This window comes from Rhagoletis zephyria, unplaced genomic scaffold (assembly GCF_001687245.7).
Source record: "Rhagoletis zephyria isolate East Lansing unplaced genomic scaffold, Rhagoletis_zephyria_1.1 Rzeph_scaffold_00544, whole genome shotgun sequence".
Taxonomy (NCBI): Eukaryota; Metazoa; Arthropoda; class Insecta; order Diptera; family Tephritidae; genus Rhagoletis; species Rhagoletis zephyria.
The window spans coordinates 23,916-33,828 of record NW_016157628.1 but is presented as its reverse complement, the minus strand read 5'-3'; the positions used below and the strand labels follow the sequence as shown (position 1 = coordinate 33,828).

General features: G+C 34.8%; 1 protein-coding gene and 1 long non-coding RNA gene across 3 annotated transcripts in view; both read left to right on the top strand.

Moving 5' to 3' along the window:
* The window catches only part of LOC108360239 (uncharacterized), an 8,708-nt gene extending 462 nt beyond the window's left edge, over positions 1-8,246 (top strand). The window contains exons 2-3 of the long non-coding RNA XR_001847074.1: positions 2,738-2,742; positions 8,141-8,246. This is a non-coding gene — a long non-coding RNA (uncharacterized LOC108360239). The remainder of the gene's footprint in view (positions 1-2,737; positions 2,743-8,140) is intronic.
* Positions 1-9,913, top strand: part of Klp54D (Kinesin-like protein at 54D) — a 113,218-nt gene that overhangs the window by 79,396 nt on the left and 23,909 nt on the right. The window lies entirely within an intron of this gene.

Here is a 9,913-nt window from a genome sequence, read left to right as displayed (position 1 = left end):
TGAAGAAAAAAAATATTTTTTGCCTAAAATATTAAATTTTTTTATTTTTTAAATTCATAAAAAACCCAAAACGGAAAAAAGGCAAGTCGTATTACTTTCACGCAAAGTCACATAACCTTTAAGCAAAATGAGACATAGATCATGAAAATCGATGGACGCGTTTCGCTTTTATTCACAATTTTGACAAGAATATTGATTTTATGTTTCAATGAATTTGGATAATATTTATTATATATTATTTATTATTAACACATAAAATTAAAAATTATTACAGGTAATTTAAAAAATTAAAAAATTTAATATTTTAGGCAAAAAATTTTTTTTTTTCATACATTTATTTTTACCGGCAAAACTGTTGATTATATAGAAAAACGTTATATGAACAGATTAAAGGAATTGTAATTTTTAATTTTTTTTTAATTTGTTTGAGCAAAATCGGACTAGTGGTTCTCGAGTTATGTCAAAAAAAGACCACCAAAGGTGACAATTTCCCCTATATGATAGTTACTAACTTCAAATCGATATATCTCGATTCCTAGACGTGACCCAGCGAAACGCCGCGCCACGTATAACTTGTTTTTGACCGATATAACATTTCCCGTTGGTTTCATCCCATCCCGATTTTGACTGTCGCATAGTGTAATAGATTGGCGCTTACACATATGTTAGTGTTTGGCCGAGCTTCTCCTCCGATTTGTGGCGTGCGCCTTGATGTTGTCGAACGGCGATTGTATTTTTATGAGAAGCTGTTTTTCATGGCAGAAATGCACTCGGAGGTTTGCCATTGCCTGCCGAGGGACGACCGCTGTTAAGAAAAAACCTTTTTTCTATATTTTATTTGCGATGTTGCTTTGACCAGGGCTTGAACCCAGCGGCCGACCGTTTTAAGACATAGGGGTCCAATTTATCCTCTTCCACATGTGCAATATTTTTTTCTAGCCAAGTAAAATGATGAAATATTATTTTTATGAGATCATGAATAAAAAGATGTAAAACTTTAAATAATTTGGGACAAATCAAAAATATTTTTATTCTCTCCTTGTAGAGCCAAATTCAAGTTTTGAGAACATTTAGTCAGAAAGCCAATTTTCATTCTCCAATTGCGGGTAATGTCCCGATCTTAATTTGCGTATGTGTATTTTAACAGGATAAAATAAAAAAACAACACAAGCAAAGAAATATGTATTTTCAGAAGTAAAAAGAGCCAAAATATTTTCAGCAAAAAATAATAAAGTGAGCCGCACTTTGCTAAGCAAAGAGCCGCATTTGGCTCAAAGAGCAAAGAAATATGTATTTTAAGAAGTAAAAAGAGCCAAAATATTTTCAGCAAAAAATAATAAAGTGAGCCGCACTTTGCTAAGCAAAGAGCCGCATTTGGCTCAAAGAGCCGCGATTGCCCACAGTTTGCATATAGGATCCTTTTTTTCTAGAAAGTGGACCAGGAACCGATCTATTCGAAAATATCGTATTTATTGCCCGTTCTTAAAATTTGGTACATAAGTAGCTTTTAGAATAGCATAAAGGATCCTTTTTTCCAGGAAGTGGGCTGATCTTTTCGAAAAAATCGTATTTGTGGTCCCCTTTGCTTAAAATTTGGTACGTAGGTAGCTTTATGTCTAGATCAGTGTCCGCCAAAAAGAGAAGTCTTAAAATGAGAATGTATTAGTTATGAAATAAAAAATGAGAATGTGTTGGTGGTAATGCACGGAAATGCGTCATCAACCTGCTTCGCCTATTGCACAATATAACCAGTAAACAACCTTCGGTGAATTTGGCGACCGCCTTCCTCGGGGATGAATATGCTAGGGATGAAATTATTGGTACACACGCCTTCCAAGCACGCAGGGTTGCTTTTTAGAAACAAAAAATAATTAACTCCAAATAGTTTCAAAAAGTATAGTGTAAAACGAAATTTATTGAATAATTCCACATAAAATGGTATACATAAATGACGCATTTTCTAAACGATTTAAATTAAACGCATTTGAGAATTGATAGAAAAGTACTACGGATTGTAAATTTTTGTTAACTATGAGGTGAATGAAAATTTTCAACCCTGCCTGATGGTTTTGAAGAATTTTTTTGTTCTAATTTTATTACTAAGGCGTCTAATAAATGCATGGCTTTTAGTTCTAGAAGAATAAATGTCAGTAAAGACAAGTCTTTTTTGTATAATTTCTGACTTTAATTGCTCAACTTCTTCTGAACCAGAACAACTGTCAAAAATTTCCAGCAGTAAAAAGTTACGAATTGGCACAGCAGAAATGAAAAATTTTCTCGCCATAATAAAAAGTTTTTTCAACATGGAACTTTTCTACTAATTGACATGAAATTACTATCTCAACGCTCGGAGCGCTGCCACTGAGGGCCTTTGCCAACTGGTTAAAAAGAGAAAATTTGGAAAGACCAAACAAAAATTTTGAGATTTCTCGTTGTGAATACGAATGCCATAGTTTTTACCTAGCTCGTGGGACTACGCAAAATTTTGACAGCTTGTAAATATGTATACACATAAAGTTGTTGGCGGTAATAAGGAGTCAAAATTAAAATGGAGAAAAGAACAAAAAGCGTAGGTTAGTTGTCAGTTATAAAATAAATCCAATTTATTTGCGAATATTTGTTTATTCTTTTTATTGGAAGGCAACCACTCGGAAAAGCTTGTGTTAATTATATTGATAACAGAACCTGCCAGCTCGCACGTTGTCTAAATTCTCAAGTAACATAAAGTCCACAAAAGAATAAGTACGCCATGTATAAATTTTAACAATACACAAAAATAGAGCTTTCGCACGAGCGTTTGTTTGGTTTTTCAACACCATTTATAATTTTCTTTTAATAAAATCACGATTTGACAAATACTTAAATTTATTTATCTAATAATAATATAGCACACAACCCTGAAATCTAAGAAAAAGTCTGAGGAAGGCCATTAAATAGCAGCACACAACCCCGTGCCTTCCTCAGGAGTGAATATAACTACAACAACAACGATTACTACAACAACAACCCAAAAAGGTTGGTTACTGTCTATACTGTGGCCTATTGTTTGCATGCAACTAAATAAAATTTGTTGCTCTGCTACTCTTTCTGTTGACGTTCGGATTGTGTACGTGTAAGAAGCCGATTGTGTACATGTGAAAGGCCGAATATTCGTTTCCCAGGAAAGTGTTTGGCGGTCACTGGTCTAGATAAGCATATAGGATATTTTTTCCGGGAAGTGGACCAAGGACCGATTTACTCGAATAATAAGTCCGATTGGCTTAAAATACGTACGTAGGTAGCTTTTTGCATAGAATAGCAAATAGGATCATTTTTTCCAGGAAGTGGGCTGATCTATTCTAAAAAATCTTATTTAGGGCCGATGTATTTAAAATTTGGTACGCTTTTTATCTACATTAGCATATAGGATGCTTTTTTCCGGGAAGTGGAGCAGGGACTCATATATTGGAAAAAAATTTATTTATGGTCCGATTTGCTTAAAATTTGGCGCGTAGCTAGCTTTGCCTAGATTAGTATATAGGATCCTTTTTCCGGTAAGTAGGACAGGGACCGATCTATTCGCAAAATATCTTATTTATGGTGTGATTTGGTTGAAATTCGGTACACGTATTACCTATACTAATTATATAAAGAGAAGTCACTTTTTTGTAACAGGTAATCTCGCGAACGGCAGGTCCGATTTTCATGAAATTTTGTACATAAATAGCTTTCATCAACCACCATGTCATGGGCCAAAAAAAACATACTTTTTTCCGGTAGGTTGAAATTTGGATCGTAGGTATTTTTTCGCCTAGATTAACATATACATAGGATACGTTTTTCCGGTAGGTGGACCAGGGACTGATCTATTCGAAAAAATCTTATTTATCGTCCGATTTGCTTGAAATTTAGTACGTAGGTTGCCTTTTGCCAATCTATTCGAAAAAATCTTCTAATATGGTGTTTTAAATATGAAATTTGGCGCGTAGGCAGCTTGCAGCCTGGATTAACATATATGATACTTTTTTCTGATGGGTGGACCAGGGGCCTATCTATTCCTATTCTAATACTATTGAAAAAGGAGCCGTAAAGTGGCGCTGGAGTCCAGTTATTGCAAAAATTTGTCAAGTGAAGTCATTCGGAGACACCAGGGATCAAAATCAAATAACCACCGTTAAATATACCACCATAACCACCTATACTAAATATACAGATTCTAGGACGATTCACCATCGAACCGGACCATTGTTGCCGCAGGAACTTCGACATAACGCTTCCGTTAGGTTATTTAAGACGGCAATGGAGGATAAGTTTTCTGATGACCGCAAAACCAAACGTGAACGGGAAATGTGGTGAAAACGGTGTGCCATATGTTTGAATAAAAAAATTATTATTATTATTATTATTNATTAGAGTAATATAAAATATTAAACTAACTTAAAAAAACACACTAGCTGCCAGGGCCTACGGTGCGATGTTACTGTTTACAACTCTTTCTTTTGTACGTATCTTTGTCTAAATTTTACATATGTTTTTTCCTTTGCATGTGCATTTACATATACAAATTCTGTTCTGATAATTCCGAACTTGACATATACATCTTATAATATATTTTATATTATTAATGTTGGTTAAATTTTGCTGCTTAAATTAATGCCATTGATGTATTTAGCTACTTTTTTAACGTTTCGGAGTGTAATTACAATTAGTAAGGTTGACGGTACAGTGGTACTGAAATTCATTGCTCGCAGTGTCGATAGGTTTGGGCAATCGTCGAGGATGTGTTGGACAGATAGGCGATTTGAACAATACGGGCAGGCAGGTGGAGTTTCACCTTGTAGAAGGTGGCTATGTGTAATCACTGTGTGGCCCAGCCTCAGTCGTGTAAAGTAGCTAATTTCTTTCCTTGATAATTCCGCTGGGTAAAGAGCTTTCTACAATCAGGATTATTGGTGTAGTAAAAATGCTGATAATGGGACCAGTCTGAAGTTTTTATGTTTCGAAGGTGTCTATTTATAAGTTTCTGCAAATCCTTGCTCGGCGATGCATTAAACGTTAACAGGGAGATAAGTATGCGTTCTTGGCCGCCTCATCGGCAAATTCGTTGCCTGGAATCCCCTTATGCCCAGGAACCCAAAGGATTTGGAGTTTCTTTTGGTGTTTTATAAGCCTATCCCTATTTGGTTGACAATGGGATTATCGTGGTAGATATTTTTAATTGCTGAGACTACCGACATACTATCTGTACAAATAACGATATGCCCTTTATTTTTCGATGCAAATTCTGCGGCTTGTAGTATCCGCGACTGCTTCTGCTGTATAAATAGAACAGTGCAATGGGAGCCAACCGGCTGTTATGAGTGTTCCATTTTGGTGCACTACACCGAACGTTGTACTGTGGTCAGTTTATTGATCATCTGTAAATATGGGGATCCAGTTGGACATCTGGCTACTGTTAAAGTGTTCAAAGAATAATTGTTTAAAGCATTCCTTACTGGTGTGTGCTTTGGGGTAGGAGTGTAAACACTCGGTTAAAGAAGATTGTGGCAGCGACCTAAGGCGCTTGCCTACAAATTTGATTGCACATTGGAGGTATTTGAAGCTCTAGTTCTTTGCAATAGGATACGCACCGACGAATAGTAGATTTGGTGTGGTATTTACGTTTGTGGCATGCAGCGAGGCGGAATGAGTTGAATAGCGTTTTATTTGTAGTATTAAAAAACTTGGGGATCAGTCTCCAAGTAGCGAGTTCACGCCGTTCACAAATGGAGGGGAGGCCTGATTCAGCTAACATAGATTTGACTGGTGAAGTGGGGAAGGCGTTTAAGCTGCGTCGAACCGCTGTATGGTATGGCGCTTGCAGAAGTTTTATATGTGTGTCAGCGCACCACCCGTAAATTGGGAGTCCATAATCTATTTTAGATAACATTAGGGATCCCGTTATGTTTATCAATGTGTAAAAAAAAAATAAAAAAAAATAAAATAAAATAAAAAAATTAATTTTATGCGGGACGTAGTATACTATAGTTTCAAGTGACTCGGAAAAATAGGTGCAGTCGGCTTGCATGATTTGAAGTGGAATTGGTCTTAATGTAATTTGTGAAATTTTTGGGCATGCACTTCTCAACTGCCTTGTAATAAAATTTTCTTAAGTTATAATTAAATGGCACTTCAAAGTATGCTCGACCTAGTCTGATGTGTCCTCCGGACAATGCACCGGAACGTTTTTCGGAGGTCGTAATAGATGATTAACATTGGCTACAGTGCCTACCCTCCATGTTTTCATCAAATCAATATTTTTTTTAATACATACATGTAAACATACCGGTCTCCCCTCTTACTGGGTTAATCAGAAGGTTTGTTTTCTTTTTCGATGACCATATTGTTGCCTTTTTATAATCTGGCAACATTAAATAAAAATTTTTCACCATTGTAAAAACAGTGATTTAGGTATTTGAAATTGTTATTAATTTTTTTGTAAATAGCTTACGCATATGTAAACGTAATTATTCATTTTCATTTCATAGTAAATATTTAATTCTGATATTCTCAAAATCCGAGTATTTTTGCAAAAGAGGGAGTGACGTAGTGTTCAGCTGAAAAAGGGAGTGAAACACTCCAGTCGAAATGAAAATGGCAACGCTGGCTGCAATCAGAAATAGGCTTGGTATAGATACTTTGCAGGCAATTTTACTTACAAAACAACTTTCTCAAAATAAAAACTCTCTTCATTTTGGTGCGAATTGCATACAATTACAAAAATTTCATCAAGAAATAAACATATGATTCTAAGGAATAATCCCTCTATGCCCGATGTATATGTTATTAAAAAAGACTGTCCTTATTATCTCATTATACTTAATTAATGATATTTCTTGAGTTTTTAATAAAAATGAGAATCAAGTGCCTTAAACAGTAAAAGCTTTTTCGGGGAATACGATTGAAAATAGGATGATTTTTTCAGGAATCTTAGGGAATAAGCCTTAATAGAGTTGGCATCCCTAGCAGCGAATTAAAAAAATTAAAAATGGCGCCTTTACTGCACCGTGTTAAAGAAGCTATTTCCGCGAAAAAGCGAATATACTTATTAATTTCTTTCTGCAAATTTTGGCAGAAAGCTAAATCGCGACATATTCTATAGTTTTCGAGATCGTTGATTAGATACGAATCAAAACGGTTGATGATTTTTTTTAATATATCAAGTTCGTTACTCGGAGGAATAGGGATCACTGATTAGGGATCTAAAGTCAGATTGGAAAAAATCAAAATATTGGACCCAATGTGGCGGCCAAAAATATCAAAATCGTTTGGATTCGCCTAAAACTTTACAATTGGGGGTTCGCTGATGATGAATCTGTGCCATTTATCACCATAGTTGCCAACTTGCACTAGATTTAGTGCTTTTTGAAAATTAAAACTCCAAAAAAAATTATTTAACCAAAAAAAGCTGAAGTTACAAACCCAATATGTTGAATTCTATTCGCGTAAGTTAAATATTTCTTTTTTCCTTTTTTAATTATTTGTATAAATTTTGATTTTTTTACCACCTGAATAAAAAAAACATCGTTTCTTGGTGCTGAATCGAAATCTGGCCGCATAATTGCTTAGCATTATCCTAACCCTTAAAGTGCCAAAAACACGGTTTTTGGCGATATTTGAGGTTATAACGGGTGATTTTTTTGAGGTTAGGATTTTCATGCATTAGTATTTGACAGATCACGTGGGATTTCAGACATGGTGTCAAAGAGAAAGATGCTCAGTATGCTTTGACATTTCNATACCAGTTTTAATGCGCAGTACTTCGATATTACGTCGTAAGTATGAGTCATCATAGCATGTGTGAGGCTAATCAATCGTTATAAGCGAAAAATTTTGTGTATTGATTTATGTATGTATGTATTCTTGTAAATATTGTTAATTTATTGGTTTTGTTAAATACAGACTGTTATGAAAAAACCATCTTTTGATTCAAAAAAAAATTGCTGCTTTTAGTGTGATAAAACGCTTTTTTCCAAGTTTTTGGTACTTTTTGAAAAGCAAAAGTTGGCAACACTGTTTATAACGGAAAAGTTAAAATCGAAGGTACTCAGAGAAGATGAGAATGTTACTCATACGCCATATACGTACGTTCGATTTTAAATTTTATTAATATATTTAGTAGCAATAACTCTTGTAAAGATTCGAATTTTGCATAATTGTTCAAATTAATTTTTTTTATGGTTGTAAACCGAATAAAGTGATTTGTTCGAAAAAATCCTGACCATCCAATTTTGGGTGGCCCACTTGAGAGATTTTCACTCTATAGAAGAATCTGAACTTTGCCCCCCTGTGCGACACGCCTTAACCGTCTCCAATCGGAACCAAAATTTATGTGTGATATCTGTGATCGTGGTATTACCGATTGAGGGGGTGAGACGGAAAACATCGTTCAGTTTTTTTAAGGACCACCTTAATGTACATATTGTACATTGTTGTTTGAAAAATAATATAAGATATATTTTTTCCACATCATATAACAAAGACTAGCAGACCCGGCGAGCTTCATCCCACGCCCAAAATGAATTTCTTTATTGAAATATTTGGCACAACGTTTTCACCACAATTCACGTTCACGTTTGGTTTTTTGGTTGTCAGAAAGCATATCCTCCATTGCCGTCTTAAATAACCTAACGAATAACTCAACTCCAGAGCCACCTGGCGAGGCATTTTTTCGCAGAAATACTTCCCTTGACGTTACCAATACATATTTTAAATATTAGCCAGATCCGATAATAATTACGATTTATTAATAACTCGACTCCAGCGCCACTTGGCGTTTTAAGTTGTGAACCTAAACTATACAGGAACTTTAGAACAAAAATTTCATTAAACCAGGGACATAACAGATAGAAGTTTTATCGGAAAAACGTTGTACAATAACAGTTATTAGATGAGAAATATTTTTTATTTCGCTGATAAGAGTTATAACCCAACGTTTACTTTTTCCGTTGCCTTATAACTGTTATGCAGGAGAAATATGTTTTCCGTCGCCAATAAGATTTACTTCCCAACGTTTATTTCTTACGTTGCTTGATAACAGTTATTACGCAACGTTTGTTTTTACGTTGTCTGATAAAACTTATTTCACTCCTTCACTTTTATTTTCATCATCTTTATCTTCTCCATCTCCATTTTCATCTTTATTGTTATCTTACAACCCTAATTTATTTTTCATGCAAATATAGGTTAGAGTATTTTTTATGAAGTGTGAAGTAAAGTGTTTTGTGATATATATATATATTGTTACTGTAGGTAACAAAGATAAATTTTGTAAAGAAAATTAAAAAGATACTTACCATTATTGACACAGATTTCCAGGATCTATTTATTTTTTGCACTTCTTCACAAATATCGAAATACCGAAACTTTATTTGTACTTAATCGTAATGAACCGAGCCTCGAATTTACACAATAGAAATATTGTACTTCGTATACTCAAGCAGCCCAATTCTGAATACACCTGGGGAGTCTGTTCTCCGGGATTCGTTTCTCCCGAGAAAGAAATCTTCCACTTATTAAATCCCACTGAGTAGCATTTTCCTGAAAATTTGGGAGGAGGAAACTGGAACTTCGAAAGAGCTGTTTGACACCTTTTTGGCAGCTCAACATTTAAAAGAACAAAAAAAGAAAGTCTAAGTTCGGGCGGAGCCGAACATTAAATACCCGGCGCAAGTATTAAATATATGTTTTCCACCTTTCCGAAAGCTACCGCTACATGATAAGCCGGGGTGTATACCGTTTAAGTAGTTAAATTAGTGTCCTTAAATTTCGAAATATTGAAATTTCAAGCATATCTCAAATTTACCGTTATATGAAAAGCGGCCTCAATTTTAGTCCGATTTCAACAATTTTCAACGGTTTGCTTTTATGTGGCAAGCACAATAACCATACCGAG